Genomic DNA, 15,618 nt, shown 5'->3' with positions numbered 1-15,618 from the left:
ATTTCCTCTCTTTAACCTCTTTAACTCTTTTCTTCACTTTTTTTTTTCCAATTTCTTATTTCTGTTTTCCTTAAAGGCAACTCTCACCATGATATGTGGCTCTCATCTGCCAGGTTGCCTTCAAAAGTCTGAGTTTCCCTTCTTCACTGACTCTTCTGTTCTCTCAAGGTCTTGATGATTTGTCATGGCCATCCTTGCTGTGTCTAATCTCCATTTGAACATCCTGTTCCCATGAGCTACCTACATTAAAGCCTTGACCCTATACTCTGTTTCTCTTTTGTTATGACCTATACATATGTGTGTGTGTGTATATATATATATAAAACCTTTATTTTAATATACATATAAAAGTTTTGTATTACTTTTATGTAGTTATTATCTGAAAATCTGTACTTGCTTTCTATTGTGTTCATCTACTGCTCAAATCTTTTATCAGTGAAACAATTAAGAATGTCACTTTACAGAGTTCATGACAAACTAACCAAAGCAGTTCTTAGCCTCTGCCTATCTTAATGCTGTCTCTAAAATCTTCCAATGTTTTCCTGTTAAAAGGTTGACGAGATAAGACAAAAGTATGCCTTTATCTTACACGCATCTTAACCACCTCAGCATTACTTCTGCCATTTTTGCAGGCAAGTTCTAGGGTGACTGAAAACTCGCTCAGCTAATTGCAGTGGGAAACCCATCTCAAACAACCATAGTCCATGAACCACATGCAGTAGTGATCCAATAGAATAAATACATATGCAAGGAGAAGATGACACCATGTTACATTTCAATGACTTCAGTTATCAGTTGATCTCCTTACCTCTTCCGAATCTAAATTTCAACAGTTTACTGGTATTTCTCATGTCATTTTTGTATTAATTCGTTACAGGAAAATGTTTGTGTGAATTTTAAATTCTTCCAAGGTATAGAATGTATCATGAAATGATAACATAGAAAATAATCTTATATGCACCTCTCAACACTCTAAAATTACTCTGACAGGAAACTTTTTCTGAGTTTCAACCAAAAGTGAGAATGAGTATTAGGGCTTTGTTAGAAACAATACATAGTATCTAAAAACCTGAAGTACACATAGATGAAGCATTGTTCTTTAACAGAGCTCTTTGCTGTTGATTTCAGAAAGTCTTAAAATTCAGAGTTTTACAGTACTCTCATATACAAGCATGATCTTGTGCCCATTTCACAGAGATAGCAAACATTAATGGCTCAATTAGAGTTACACAAGTTTGTGACAGTCCCAAAAACAGACTTACGATTATGACATTAGCTCTTTTGCTTTCTCAAGAAACCATTTGTCCTGGAGTGGCAATTAAATATTTTCAAACCTGGGTGCCCACAATCAGACATCCAAATCCATGCCGAGACACATAAATAAAGATTATGATTATCAGAAGTGAGCAGCAGGTAAAATATCTACAAATCAGTTGCGTATGCTGACTTCTAGGCATGCTGCTAAGTCCCATGGACTTACAAAAGAGCTGAAGCTACACATCTGTGATAAATTACGTTGAAGAACTGGGTCCTAAAGCTATAAGCTAATAATTTTTGATAGGCAATTGGTTGCTTTTATTTATACCTGCTGTAGACTTGCTCTCCCGCCATTCAGGCAGATGTTATACGCACGTATAGAGTGTATTACATAACAGAGCAGCAAATTATGCACTTAGGTTTATCATAATAATCCTAAATTAGTTAAATGAACTTCTGTTAAAAGCTAGTCATTTGATTTTATTTTACTTTATTTTTTCCTCAGGAGACCACCGTTCTCAGAAATCTTAATGGCCTAATGGCCATTGTAAATGATACACCTAAAAGTACTCAAATTGCTAAGCTGTGAAAATGGAAAAAATGTCACTCATTCTGTCCTAAAAATTAGACTGTTTTACCTTGGAGAGCAGAAACAGATGCATAGAGAGGTACATTGCTTATGTCAGTCCCATTTGGAGTGCTTACAACCATGGAATCAAAAGTTCATTATTTCACTGACAAACGCTAAAGGTTTTTAATTTTACAACTCTTACTGAAGAGCTAAAAACAGGCACAGGTATTCAGTAAGTCCTCAGGCAGACTATAAGCAAATTAGAATATTCAGCACAGCATAGTTTATTTGCACAGATAATCAACCAAGACTTTTTCTGGTCTACAAAACTGGGTGCTGGCTTGCTTGTGATAAGCTGTAGAGTACTACAACATGTTAGCTCATGCTTGGTGGCAACAGGTTTGTTTTCCAAGATTGCGTAATCCAAATTCCTTTTCTAAGAGATGACTTTGAGAAGCTCTATTAAATGGAATAATTAATGAGAGCAGAGAATACTAGAGAAGTAAACTTTTTTTTTCCTTGAGGTAAGCTTCAAACATTAAAAGTATCAGTTTATAAAAGAACAAATATGATTTTAGGAATGGGAATTTATACTCGTGCACTAAGTGTCTGCTTATGTTACAATCAGGTCAGTGTACCCAGCTGTTTGTTGCACATGACAGAGATTTTAGGAACACAGTTAGGGTCACATTTACAATACAAATTGGGAATGTGTTGCAACTGCATTCTTTGATTTGATTGTAATGTAGATGACTGTAGGGCTAATTAAACATCATCTACTGTTCACAGGAGAAACCACCAGCTGTTGCTTAAGCACAGTTTAAAGACAGTTTTATACAAAACAGGTTATGACATGGTTTCACCAACCAACAAGGACTGAGATTTTTCCATGTTATAACAAGACTCAAGAATTGCTCTAGCCTCAGTTTAAACACATTCAAAATATGTTTAATACAGGTCTTGCTAGCAAGGTGCTAAGACACTTCAAATTGAATTGCACATGACTCTTCAGATAACACCGATGTTATAAAAGTCTACTGTATTTTGACCCACATAAAATCAAATTTTCTCTGCTGATAGTTAACCATTTGGTCAAGCTGAATGGTGCTGGGCTAAGAATTTTCAGAAGGGTTTTGAGACAACATTCAAGCCTGTCAAATCCATTATTTGGACTTTTTTTTTTTTTTTAAGTAATGTCTATCTCCTATAGAGTGCTTTCATCTGCAAATCAAAATGCACTTTCTTAAGATCACTATCATTAGCTCAATTTTCAGAGAAGAAAACTATGGTACAGGGATGTGCTGCTACATGCCCAAGATCTCACAGAAGACTAGTAGCTAATGTAGCTGAGGTGCAGTCCTGTGTCAATATTTTTTTCCCCATCTACTCTACCATTCCATAGAGCACCTTAGTATAATAATCCCAATGAAGTTGTAGGAGGAACCAATACAAAAATTAACTTACACCAGGGCAGAGGTAATGTTTTGGAGGTAAATTCCATAAATCATTATAGTAAGTCAATAGTCTCTAAATATTATTTAGAATTGTCACCTTTTCAGCAAATAATAATAATAATCATAATAATAATGCTGTAACATGATCCCCTAGTGGCATAAGAAGACAATACATAATCCAGCCTACAGATGACTGATAGAAGATTAACCTGTCAGTTTTCTCGACAAATTTGAACAAGCATAGAGGTTTGGAACCGGTTGAATGATTTGTATCATTTTAACATGACGTTCCTGAAGCAGCATGAGAAACACCTAAATAAGTTTTCGTATTTCATGAAGCCACTCTGTTTTAACCAGAGTCATATGTTCCTAGCAGCTCTTGGAAAACAAAGATATACTTAAAGGTTCAAGGTATCAACAGTCCTGGAAAGGGACAGTAGCACCAACACAATAAACTTCCTTATAGAAGATTCTATGCAGTAACTGACTATGATGTCTGTGAAATTCTGTATTTCTAAAGCACCTACTGCTACAGTCTGAGAGTTTCATATAGACATTAATCATTGCGTTAAGTACTCTCATGAAAAAAGTAATTGTCCTCAGTATTCCGAGTTTCAGAAGCTTCTCTTGGTTGCTAACTTTGAAACATATTTCATTTTGCAGAGTCTGTTGAGCTGACCGTTTAGTAAAAGCTCTTGCTGACAAATAATGTGTATTTATTTTGGCTGTTTTTATTTATTCTAGGGAACTGCGCTGCTGATAGCTGATACATAAAATCTCCTCTCCAGAACTTTCACCTGTCAGGATGTTTATGCTTCTTCTAACATTATTTACAGTGAAGGTAACCGAATAAGTTTTCTTCAAATGCAGGGAGACCTGTGAAAGTAAAAGTGACTGGCTGCTAAACCACAAGTTCAGCTGGAAGACTTCAGGCAGCCAGCACACCACGTTGAGGCATAGCTGCAAAAGTCAATCTTTACTGTCTTAAAAAACAAAAACTTTATACCTCCCACAGTGTGGGGAAAGCCTGAAAGGAGCCTAACAAGTTCAGCCTTAGTTTTGAAGCATGCTACCCTCTCATGCAACCTTCCACTCACTAGGAAGAAGCCGTTTACTGGCACAAAGTTGAACCGCAAAAAATTCAGAGCACAGCAGCTCTATGCTCCATCTTATCGTCTCATTCTGACACCTGATGTTGCTTCCAGATTGCTACTCATAGTTCTGTATCTATATGTGGTCAAGTATAATTCAAGCTGAAATCTTAAATGGTGTCACTTCTCAGTGCCTCAGTGTAGCCATACGTAAAATGGGGATAATTACTTACTTCATTAAGGTGTGGTGTTTGTAAAATGTTTGAGAGTCTTAGATGAAAAGGACTTTCCTTGCAAAATGTAATTATAATAATATTATGCCAGAGGTAAGGCATAGGCCTGTGATTCCACATACGGTATTTAAATACAATTACTTATCTATCAAAATCAAGAATCTGTGCTATTTCTCCCTCTTTCAGCTCCTGGTCTTCTTACCATTATTAATCTGAGTGAGCCGGACTCCAATGAATCTGCTCACATATTGCTTATGTGTACAAGTAGCAGAAATACACAGCAACTCAGAGGGAGCATCACTCCTCATTTATCGCTATTTTTCATAGATTTCACATTTGTGAAAGTTTTCAAGTTCTGTCGTCACAGTTTTAGCGTGCCTCCATTTGACACTTCTACAGGTTCCGGCTGGTAACAGTATTCCTATACGCTTTCAGGTACATGAACAATTTTACGTAAATGTAATGTAACACAAAAATAATTGCAAATTGACCACCAGCGATGACAGGCAAGAGCGTGTGTGCATCGTTTCCAATAATCACACTGCTCAAGCCCACTGCACTCCATTCAACGCCTCCAGGTAGCCCCAACCTTCGTGAGGGCGCTGCTTGCTTCCCTAGCGCTGTGTGCTCTGCCCCTTGGCGCGCTCTCTCGAAGCAGGCGTTGGGAAGCCTTGACCGTGTTGGGAACTCTTAATCACGTTGGGAGGCCGTGCCTGTGTCAGGAGGCCATACCCGCTTTGGGAGGCGATGCCCACTCCGGGAGGCCATGCCCGTGTCTGCCAAGCACCGGGCACCCTTCCTGCTTCAAAGCAGCACCGTGTTTTACCCACCCCGCTCCCCAGCACGGCACGATGACCCCACAGCGGCCCCTCTCCCGCAGCCCTCTCCCTGCCCTGCGGGGAGCCACAGGCGAGGCGGGCTCGGCGGAGCGCGCTCCGCGGGGAGCAGCCGCCGTGTGCCCAAGGCGAGGCTGCCGGAGATGGGCAGCCAGCTGCCCGGGGGGGCACAGGAGCTTCGAGAGGCCGTCCCGGCCGGTCCCTGCCGGCCCGGGGAGGCGGAGAAGGGGCGGGGAGGCGCCGCGGGCCGGCCCCAAACCCTCAGCGCTGTCCGCGCCCGGGGAGGGCTGCTCGGGGCAGCCGCCCCCATTGGCAGCGGCGTGCGCCCTCCTCTTCCTCCCTCCTCTTCCCTCCTCCGGGGGGGCTTCAGCCCTCCTCTTTCCTAAAGGGAGGGGGGGGGGAGAGTATTTTTTTTAAAAAAAAAAAGAAATCCCAAGTCGTGTCCCCGACGTCTCAGCGGCCGCCCCACATTCCTGGCATTCCTGCGCCGTGACTCCCCGCACCGCGCCGCCCCGGCCTCGGCCCCGGCCCCGGCCCCCGCCGCCTCCGGCTCGCCCCCGCGGGCCGCCCGTCCCCGCCCTGCCGCCTGCCTCCTTCCCTCCTTCCCTGCCTCCTTCCCTGCCTCCCTGCCCGCCTCCCTCCGTCCCGCACCCCGCGGGCGGCAGCAGGAGCTCCGGGCGCCGCCGCCCCGCCGAAGTTCCCCGCCGTGGCCGGGCCGGGGCGGCGGGAGCGGCTCTCCCTCCCCAGCGCCCCGGGGAGCGGCTCCGCCGCTGCTCCCCGCCCGCAGCCGCGGAGCCGGAGCCGCCCAGCAGGTAAGGAGCCGAGGGCTCGGGGCTCAGCACCGCCTCGGGAGCGGCCCGGCTCGGCGGCAGGGCTCGGGGGGCAGCGACCAACGCAGCCGGGCTCGGCCGGGGGGCGCCCGGCGGTGCGCTGTGCCCGCCGCTCCCCCCTCGCCGCCCCGCCGCGGCCTTTGTTGCTCGCGGGGTCCCGGAGCACGGTCCGGGCGCTTTCAGCCCCCCTTTTTTTTTGTGTCCGGCCGCCGTGGCGAGCATCCGTCCCTCCAGCCGGCTGTGCCCGCAGCGGGGTGCGAGCAAGCGGCGGCCGGCAGGGCTGCGGTTCAACGTGCTGTCGCCCAGAAAGTTTTCTGGGGGTTTTGGCACCTAGCCTGGTGCCGTAGTTGGAAGGCATACTTCTACCTGAAGCTGCTTCTTTATTTTTTTTTCCCCCGCTAAAACTCTCTGTAGATAGTCACTGCTGGCTTGGGTTATTTCTAGAAATGCTGTTAGGTGGTGGAGCCCCTCGGAGTTTGGGGAATATGCCTCTAAAATGGTTCCCCCCTATCAGAGGCTGCCGCCTGCCAACCTCTGTATCACGAGGGGTTTTTCTTGGGGGAGACAGCCCTGATGGGGCCACTCGTCCGTCCAGGGGTGTCGTGGCACGCAGGTGACACAGCCCTCGTGCTTCCCCTTGGGGGTCCGTGTCTGACATCCAGCCCTCATTACGGGGCACAGCATAAAGCGTGTGTTGATGTTACAGGAATGTAAGTAAGCTGTAGGCCCCGTTCTGCTGTTGGCAGGGCTTTCTTCAACTCCTCTTGGTTTCTTCGGGAGGCTGTGCCAGAGCTGCTTACAGGCAGAGGGCACTTGTGTGTATCTAATGGGTCGTGATACAAAAGTTGGGAGCTCTGCGAAACTTAGGGCTCAAAGAACGGCCCGCCAGCTAACAGGCTGTCCCCAAAATCTCTGGCAGAGCCTTTCCACCGTGGCATTCATGTATGACAAGCTTGAAAGCAGGACTGGCAGCGTGCGGTCTCGGAGGATGCAGTGGTGCAGACCAAGGCCAGGGGGAGGGCTGCGGGGCTGATCTGTGAGCAAATTGAGGTTTTGTGTCTGCTTTGGACAAACAGTTTTAAGCAGGCCTTTTATATGCTTCTGTAATAGGAGCAGTGTTGTTCGTGGGGGTTAATTAGCAATCAGTGTTAACACTAATGCCTGACTGCTCTCCTGGTCGTTCTTGTCCAGCAGAAGCCTGTGAGTCAGTTATCACAGCGTAGGCACGGAATGGCTTTCTATGAAATAAATCTGCTCTTGCACGCTTAGAAAACTGTCTTGGCCACCGGTGGCTCCTCTAATCTTGAATAAAGTATTTATTATTAAAAAGAAAAAAAAAAGTTACCTACATACTTCTGGTAACTGTGCTGTTTGCTTTTTCTCTGTTTGCTTGGTACCACTACAGCCAAAGGGCCTGCTCGTCATGCTCTTTCCTCTCGTATCCAATGAGGCTGTGTTTGATTAAATGTTACTCAAGTAGCTCATTTTAATTCGGATTTGATTTTAGCATAGGCGTGTGCGGTGCGAGAAGTGAACTTTAACAGCGGCTCCTCAGCTGGAAGCAAGTCCTTCCCTGTGCCAAGGGTTAGCCAGCTGAGGGGGGGTTATAAACTGCTGGTGATGTGCAAATCGTGCTGAGTTCTCAGGAGATGTTGCTGCTCAGTGGTTTATAGGTCTTAGTCCTGCAAAGACTCACCCATGTGCTTAAATTCATCTTCACAAATACAGCTTTTGAAACCGTGGAATTTCTTTTATATATGTAATGATAAACATGTATGCAAGTCTTTGCAGGAGCTAGGCTATAATATTTAGTATGTCATATATTTGTGTATGTGTATCCAGCTCAATTACAAGGAGACTTTGATAAAGGCTTAATTTTTATGCAGAGCAGGTGCTGTAAAAGTCTTTTTCATGTCCAAGTCCACCACGAGCGCAGCGCGCCTTGGCCTGTTGTCCTCTGTGGAATTCCAGAAGAGCAGATTGGTAACACGCTGTGCCACTGTAGATGTTGCTCCTCCTGCGAGGAATCTGCACAAAATCCTCTGAAATTTTGTCTGAAAAGCCAGTGCAGTCTGTCCTGCAGGGTGCCCAGCTTCTGCTCAGGGCTCCTGCACACCCTTCTGGTTTGTGTGCAGTGAGCTTGGAGCTGACGAGGTGATGTACGAGATGACATCTCGCATGCTCTGCTGGGATGAGGCTCCTCACAAATGTTGGAATAGGCCTTGGAGCAGGAGCTCTTCCCCTGTCCTCTTTCTTTTGGCAAGAGGAGTGGGGAGGACTCTGGAGTCTGAAAGGACTGAGTTGAATGTTCAAGTGTTGGAAAGTTGATGTTAGGTGCTTGATGGGACTTTTGTTGACTCAGTCTTCATCCCTTTCATGAAATAGTGGAAGTTGATTTAGACAGGTTTATAATACATCTTTACTTTTGGTTTGTGCACATTATCAGGATGCTTGTTTTCTTTTTTTTTTTCTTTCCTGTCTCTTGGTGGCATTTGGTTTGACAGCCCATTCTTCACAGAGAACTTACTTATTCTTCTGTGAACCCATCCAATGGTTTTGTAATGATAAGCAACCAGAACACAACATTGGTGCTTGTTGAAATTTTTAAAGCCAAAAGATGTAACAAGGTACAGCTTTTCATAAATAAGAAGAACTTGTCAAAATGGTTATTGAAATTATTAATTTTTACATAAAAATCAGATTGGGCTTTCCTTGTTAAGCCTATACCCATCATCCTTTTCTTCTGTTTATGTAAACCTTTAGGTAATTTTAATCTGCTTATTCATAGCTTGTGCTTTGGTATGTAAGAAATAAAGGAATCAATAAAAACAATACTTTTAAGGCAGCATGGTTGAGAAATTTTTCTTTTGAATTGATTAGTATGATTGCCACTAAATCTGTTGCTGGTTTTTATTTGCTAACATATAATTGAACATTTTAAAAACATTTTGTGAATTCGAGGATGGCTTTGTGTGAAGGATCAAGGATTAGGAGCACTTAATTTATCTTCAACTTTCAGTGCATACCATCATGGAATTTAGCCTAGTCTTAGGGAACTACCAAAATGACATGGTGGTCAAATGAAAGTAATGTGACTATGCAAATGCAGTGTCTTCTGAGCAATATTGATTGGTATTTTTGGCTTTAGATGCAGAGGAAAGTAAATAAGGCTTCAAGAATGCTCTTCAAAGCGTTTCTCAAGGTCAGACTTAATCAATGCTAGAAGAGCCACCTGGAATTAAGGGTGCAAGACTATGATGCAGCACAAAGTATGTGAAAGAAGCATGTATATTTGTTTTAAAATACGTTTTCTGCTATCATTGCTTTCATAACAAGCAGTTGTACATGTTATAATCAACTATAAATGAACAGCTTCTCAAAAAAACTAGGAAGATACAACCTAAGAGACTACAAACTTAGTATTAATTAAGCATGAATTTAACTGATACTGAGAAGGATTTCTAAACAAAGGATTTTTCTTGAGGGAGAAGATGTGTGGAATGTTGAAGGGGTGATATCCAGGAGAAAACACTGTCTTACAACCCCGATGTGATGTTTTGTAGTGTGGGGCATTCTTGTGTTTTGCTAATGTAAGGAGTTTAGATACCAAGCTTTGCTCAACACCATGCAAGACTTTTTGAAGTTGCAACTCTGCTTCCTAGTTCTCAAAGAATGTACTTTTCCTGTTTATTTCACCGGTACCTAGCTGAAACGATCTCCTTTATGACTAAGAATACCTTTTTTTTTTTTTTTTGTCAGTAAACCTTAAATTACCATGTGATGTAGAAACAACTCTCTGAAAAGAGGGTGGTGAACGTGTATGTTGGTGATCTAATAAACTAGATGAATGATGGTGTGCCAAAACTTGCTAATGATGCAAAAGTATTTGGATTAGGCAAGATTGAAGAAGACTGGAAAGGGAATCCAAGAAAGCTGGGTAAAAGGGAAGCACAGCAGATGATGTTGATAAATTCAAGAATATGCATGTTGGAGGTAATAATCAAGTTACTTGTTCATGTTACTGGATTGTAAATTAACTATATATTAAGGTGGGGAGAAAGACTTCAACAGTATTTTATTTGAACCTGTGCACCTTCTTAATGCTTAGCATTAGGCAGAAAAAAACGACTGCAGTTGTGAAATGCTGCCTTAATAACGCAAAGGAGATTATTAAACCAGTGTTCAAATTCAGCTGGAATACTGAATTCATGATCTCCTATCAAAGAAAAGAGATTGAAAAATATTCATATGAAGTTGAACTGAAAATATGAGTGTAGCTTTGTGTCAATGGTATCACATAGAGGAGGTAGGATATATATGTGCAAAATAAATATTTGATATTAATAAGTGATAATTACCCTTTGGTACAGTGCATTGACTAGGTATAGGGTGGAGTTTGAAAGGCAGCATATATAATACAGGTAAATCATTATTTTTTTAATACAAATAATGGTAATACTTATTGTTGAAGGAGAACATATAAACCAACAGCCTAGTAGGATTAAAAAAGAAAAATGAACTGTTTGTAGGGATGGGAGGAACAGCTACAGCTACAGCTGAAGGGATGTTAACTGTGGTGCTCCAGGGCATAAATCAACCATTATCTGACAGGGATTAAGAAATTTCCCTTAGGACAGATCATGCTACAAGTGTCTGGTGTGATGTTTCTTATGTCTTCTGGAGACGTAGGGTAAGCTGCTGCTAGGAACAGGGTAGCGGGCTGGTGATCTGGCCCACCGTAAGGATTTCTGTGCTCCACTGTGGTGGTTCTAGTTAATGGCAGTGCATGTGGAATTGAAATACTGTGCTTTTGTATATGATCAGGCTTCACAGAAAGTTTGTTTGGGACTTAAAATCTGTCACAGAAATGAAGCATGGTGATGTTTTAATGAGTTGAGGCATGCTCTGCTGTGGCTGGGGCTGTTTTAGGGAAGAACAGAAAAGGCAGTCAGGCTTCATTTGAGGAGCACTGGTATTAGTTACTAGTCAATTCAGTTATATGATGATCAGCGATTTCTAGTATGTGCTTTAATGGACAAAGAAGACTTTCTAATTTGTGTACTTATTGCAAATATTTCTAAATTCTTCAACTGAATGATAGTCATCTGTCTGACTGTGACAAACACTGGGACCAGTTTTGGAAGGTAGCTAGGTCTTGTGTAACTCAGTGAGTGGGTCTTTCAAAGAAACTGTTGTCAAATGGTAGTGTACTGACTGCCATGGAATTCTTGCACATCTATAGGCTGCAAATGTTACTCTTGCAGAAGAGAAAGTGGGAAAAAATTTAGTAACAGGCAGTGTGACCCATCTAAAAATCAACACTCATGCAGGCAGATTAGTGTCTGTGTGGTGTAACACGGGTAAGTTTTGTCTACAGAAATTTCAGAAAACTACACTGTAACTTGAAGGATAAAACCCATGGTTTTCTGCAACTTTTAGGTGACCTGACCAACCAGAATGAGCTGCCTTGCTGGCTGTCTGGCAGCTCTCTACAAAATATTATGAACTGATTTTCTGACTTCCCCATTGAAATGGCCCAAGCTGCTTTGATGATGGCCTTGTGCTGCCTTTCTGAACCTGGAAAACAAGGCGAATGGAAATAGCTTGTGAAGGTACAAGAAAGTGATGTCCTCCTTTGGGACTCCATCAGTTCAAGGCATGGCTACCCAGTGGACACTGGTCGGGCCTTCACCCAGGCTCAGCTGGCCATGTAGGAGAAGTGTGAGGTTACCAGTAGTTGCTTTAACTTGCGTTTGTGTAATTCTGTCGTGTTTTTACAACTGAGAAAATAGTTTGCATTCCTCGGGTTTTTTAGATTAGCTCTTATCATGGAACTCCCTCTTTTGAGAGAAGGCATTCACTACCTTGTAGATAAAATACCTTTAGCTTTTTATTGATGATGATAATTGAGCTAGGTTTTTGGACAAGCCTGGGCAAAATCAGGGGGCTTTGCCCATCAGAGATTCAACTCACAGGAGCCTCATCCCGTGTTTGATATATACCACTACATGGCATTTTCATCAGGACTCCTTCCCTCAGTGCTTTCATTTATTCTTTTGGTGCAAAACTGTATCCCACTTATAGTGGAAACCCCGCAATTTCTGCATATGCGATATGCAGCGCTTCCCTCAGATCCTTTAAAGGTGTGGCAATGTGTAAAGGAATTTCTACACAAACCTTTGGGCCTGTTGTTCACCAGGATGGAGGGAGAGAAGAAAGAAGAGTAGTACATTCACTGGCCTAACTTGTCATATGTTGAAGTTCAGCAAATTTTCTGATGCCTTCAGTGGGAGCAGGCCTTGAAAGTCCTGCCCCAAATTTATAAAAGAGAGATTTCTGAGAAAATCTGCATTCTCCCTTCAGAGTTTTCCAAAATGCTTGGTTTGAGCAGAACTGCCACAGGAGGAAGAATTCAGATGAGCAGCTGATAAGAGTTTATTTCAAAGGTCCTGGAAAGTGGGCATCTGAAATGATAGTAACTATTATTATTTTTCTTTCTTTCTCGGGTGACATACTTTAAAGGGAGTTAGAGCTACAAGGTTGGATGGATGTCTGTCTGTATTCTTCATAGTGTTGTGAAGATTCAATCTGTTTAGAAAAATGCTTTGGTCACTTTACCAGGAAAGAAGTTGGCTGCTAACTTAAGGGGATGGCTGATGCAGTCTTTTGCTGGTAGACAGAAATATTAGCAGAGCTTCAGAGCTCTGGTAGTTTTAAACTGGAGAGTAGACAGGGCAAGTTTCTGCTTACAAAATAAACGTCTCGTGTAGACATATTTGAGTGTAGGTCCTGTGATTCCTTGCAACTTTGCCAAGACTGTTGTGGGAATCTGTGATAGCAGAGAAGGCTAAATCACAGTATTGATACTTATGTGCTGCTGCTTCCCACTTTGTTGTGGTTCTTTCTGAGAACAGAGAAGAGCAGTGACAGAGTTGTCTTGCAAGTTTTCTTCCCTGTGTCCATGTTTCCCTGGGTAGCTTGGTGCCCTAAAATGCATTTGTGCATAGTTTGAAATTTACGAACTGGAGAGAAAAAAAAAAAAAAAGAAAAAGAACTGAAGTATTGCAGGATAGCATTGTTGAGACAGGTTAGCATTCAGCACCCACATATTACATATGTTCATTGCAAGTGGTTTCTCTTTTTTGTAAATTACCTTTCTTTCTGACAAGCAGAAAATAAAAACTACCATTTCGTGTGCAAAGTCAACTTTGTCTGGTACATATCTTAGTTTTTTAATGTGTTTTAATGTTTCGTACTACTTGATGTTATCTAGAGAAAAGTGTTTGTATACAATACTGTATATGAAGAGTTAGATTTCAACTAAGAATTAACATTTTAAAATTTCTTCCTGCGTTATAGAATATGCCAGGCATGTTACAAATGGCAAAAGACATAATATGTGCCTTGAATTATTACCTGAAGAGGAGAAAAAATGGTGTGCTTCAATAGACAAATGGTGTGTTGGGGGAGCCAGCACGTATCTCAGGATTTTGGTTTCCTTGGTCATAGCTTGCCATCCTCTGTAGCTGGTTCATTTCTTAGATTTTTACCTTGTTTCTGTATTTCATTGGTAAATTGTCATAAATGGGCATTTAAATCAGCAGATTTAGGAATACACATTTCCTGCAAATTTAAAACTCGATAATTAGGAGACTGTTTTTTTAAAAAGAGAATTACTGATTGCACCACGGAACCTGACCTTCTGAAGTGATGAGCGTTTCCCTGGGGCCAGAAAGGCAGGAGGTGCCTCAAAGGAGAACGTAGCAGCTTGGAGCAGGAGAGCCTCTCTACCTGTGATATGCGAGTTTTGCGCTTCTTGGTCTTGCTTTTTGGTCTCTGTTGCTGGTGTAGCAGCCTAAAACCATTGCTCATGGAACAACTCCTTGCTTTTGTAGGGGATGTTTGTGTGCAGCTCTTCACCGCTGAAAGGGTAAATGGTTTGTCTGGGTAGGGTTTGCTTTCAGAAGACATGAAACCTTGCCTAATGATGTCCCAGTTATTTCTTCTGATGCACAAATGGGTTTATACAAAGAGATTGATATATTCTTACAGTTTTCCTAGAACCTGACTTAGGTATGAAGCTTGTTACCCATGTACTAATTAATCTGTCAAAACGTCTAAAAAGGGCTGGGTATGCTTAGGAAACAGTTAGGCATTTCACTACGTTAAGTCAGCAGTGTCAGCTTCTGTTGATGCTATGTAAGGTTTCTTTCCTACTTAAGTATTTACACCTAGTGTTACAATACAAGTTTGTTCATAGGGAGCTGTACTTTCATGTTAGCCTTATGTGTTTAGTGTAATTGACAAGTACTGCTAACTCTCTGCATGGTGCTGCGAAATGTTGCACTTCTTTCCACCCCCTCCAGAGTACTACATTGAAATATTCGTGAGTGGCAAGACTCTGAGCTTGCCTGAGCTTACTTCATACAGTAAGTTCCATGCAAATAAATTGTTATATGAACGGGGTATTCAGCTTACTTCAGAAAACGCTGTCCACTGTTAAATTCCTCTGAATTTTGCTTTCTTTATGCTTACATTAGTGTTGACTTATGATGTATTTTTTTTTTAGCCTTGGATGGAAGCAGAACAAATATACTTCCTAGTCTCTTCATGTTGTATGTTTCAGTCAAACAGAGCAAGGAAGGCTGTGACAGTGACAGCAAAGGAAACCCTCAATTATTCAGGTAGTTTCTTAGAATGGAAAAATGGGGTGGGGGATGGTTGTCTTGAAAAGGCTGCTCACCACAGCCTGAGAGCGCTGTGGCCACAGTTTTGAGAATGTAACGTGTCTTAATTTTGTTGAGTGCCTTTAAGAGAAGTTAAAATAGGGGAATTAAAATAAAATAATATTTAAAGCTTCAGTGTTGAAAAAGACTCTTCTTTGGTAATAGAATGATCGTATGAGATTAAGACATAATCTAGACTGTTTACCAGGAAAAACTTCCTGATAGTGAGCCATATGATTTATTATATTAATTTCTCAAGAATACTAAGTACTTTGCTGTGGGGACAATCTTAAAATAATGCTAGACTGTCCACTGGAGCATTTGATGAAAGATTTAAGTCTGTGAGAAAAAATGTACAGTGCTGTGGCTTTGTGATCGTAGAGTCACAGAATGCTCTCAATGAGTTCTTCTCCCAGCCTGTGCTCATGGCTGGGATTGCCCTGACCCAGGTGCAGCACCCTGCACTTGGATAACTACGTTATTTTGCTGGCATGCATGGCTATCTTCGTGTGCAGAGGTCAAAGCTAAAGGAATTTGACCAGCCTAACAAACCGACAGTGCTGGATGTCAAGTGCTCACTGCAGTGTAAGGGACTGTGCAAAGCGCCAAACAGCAAAGAA

General features: G+C 42.3%; 1 protein-coding gene across 3 annotated transcripts in view; it reads left to right on the top strand.

The window, feature by feature from the left end:
* Positions 1–5,762: 5,762 nt before the first annotated feature.
* The window catches only part of PTPN14 (protein tyrosine phosphatase non-receptor type 14), a 117,636-nt gene continuing 107,780 nt past the window's right edge, over positions 5,763–15,618 (top strand). For 2 of the 3 annotated variants that reach the window (XM_080587220.1, XM_080587221.1), the window contains exon 1: positions 5,763–6,254. The gene's annotated coding sequence lies outside the window, so the exon portion shown is untranslated. Of the gene's footprint in view, positions 6,255–9,601; positions 14,957–15,618 lie in introns of those variants that run through there. The other variant, XM_080587222.1, reaches the window with a different exon arrangement.

Source organism: Anser brachyrhynchus (genome assembly GCF_964034855.1).
Source record: "Anser brachyrhynchus genome assembly, chromosome: 3".
Taxonomy (NCBI): domain Eukaryota; kingdom Metazoa; phylum Chordata; class Aves; order Anseriformes; family Anatidae; genus Anser; species Anser brachyrhynchus.
This window is presented reverse-complemented; position numbering and strand designations above follow the sequence as displayed.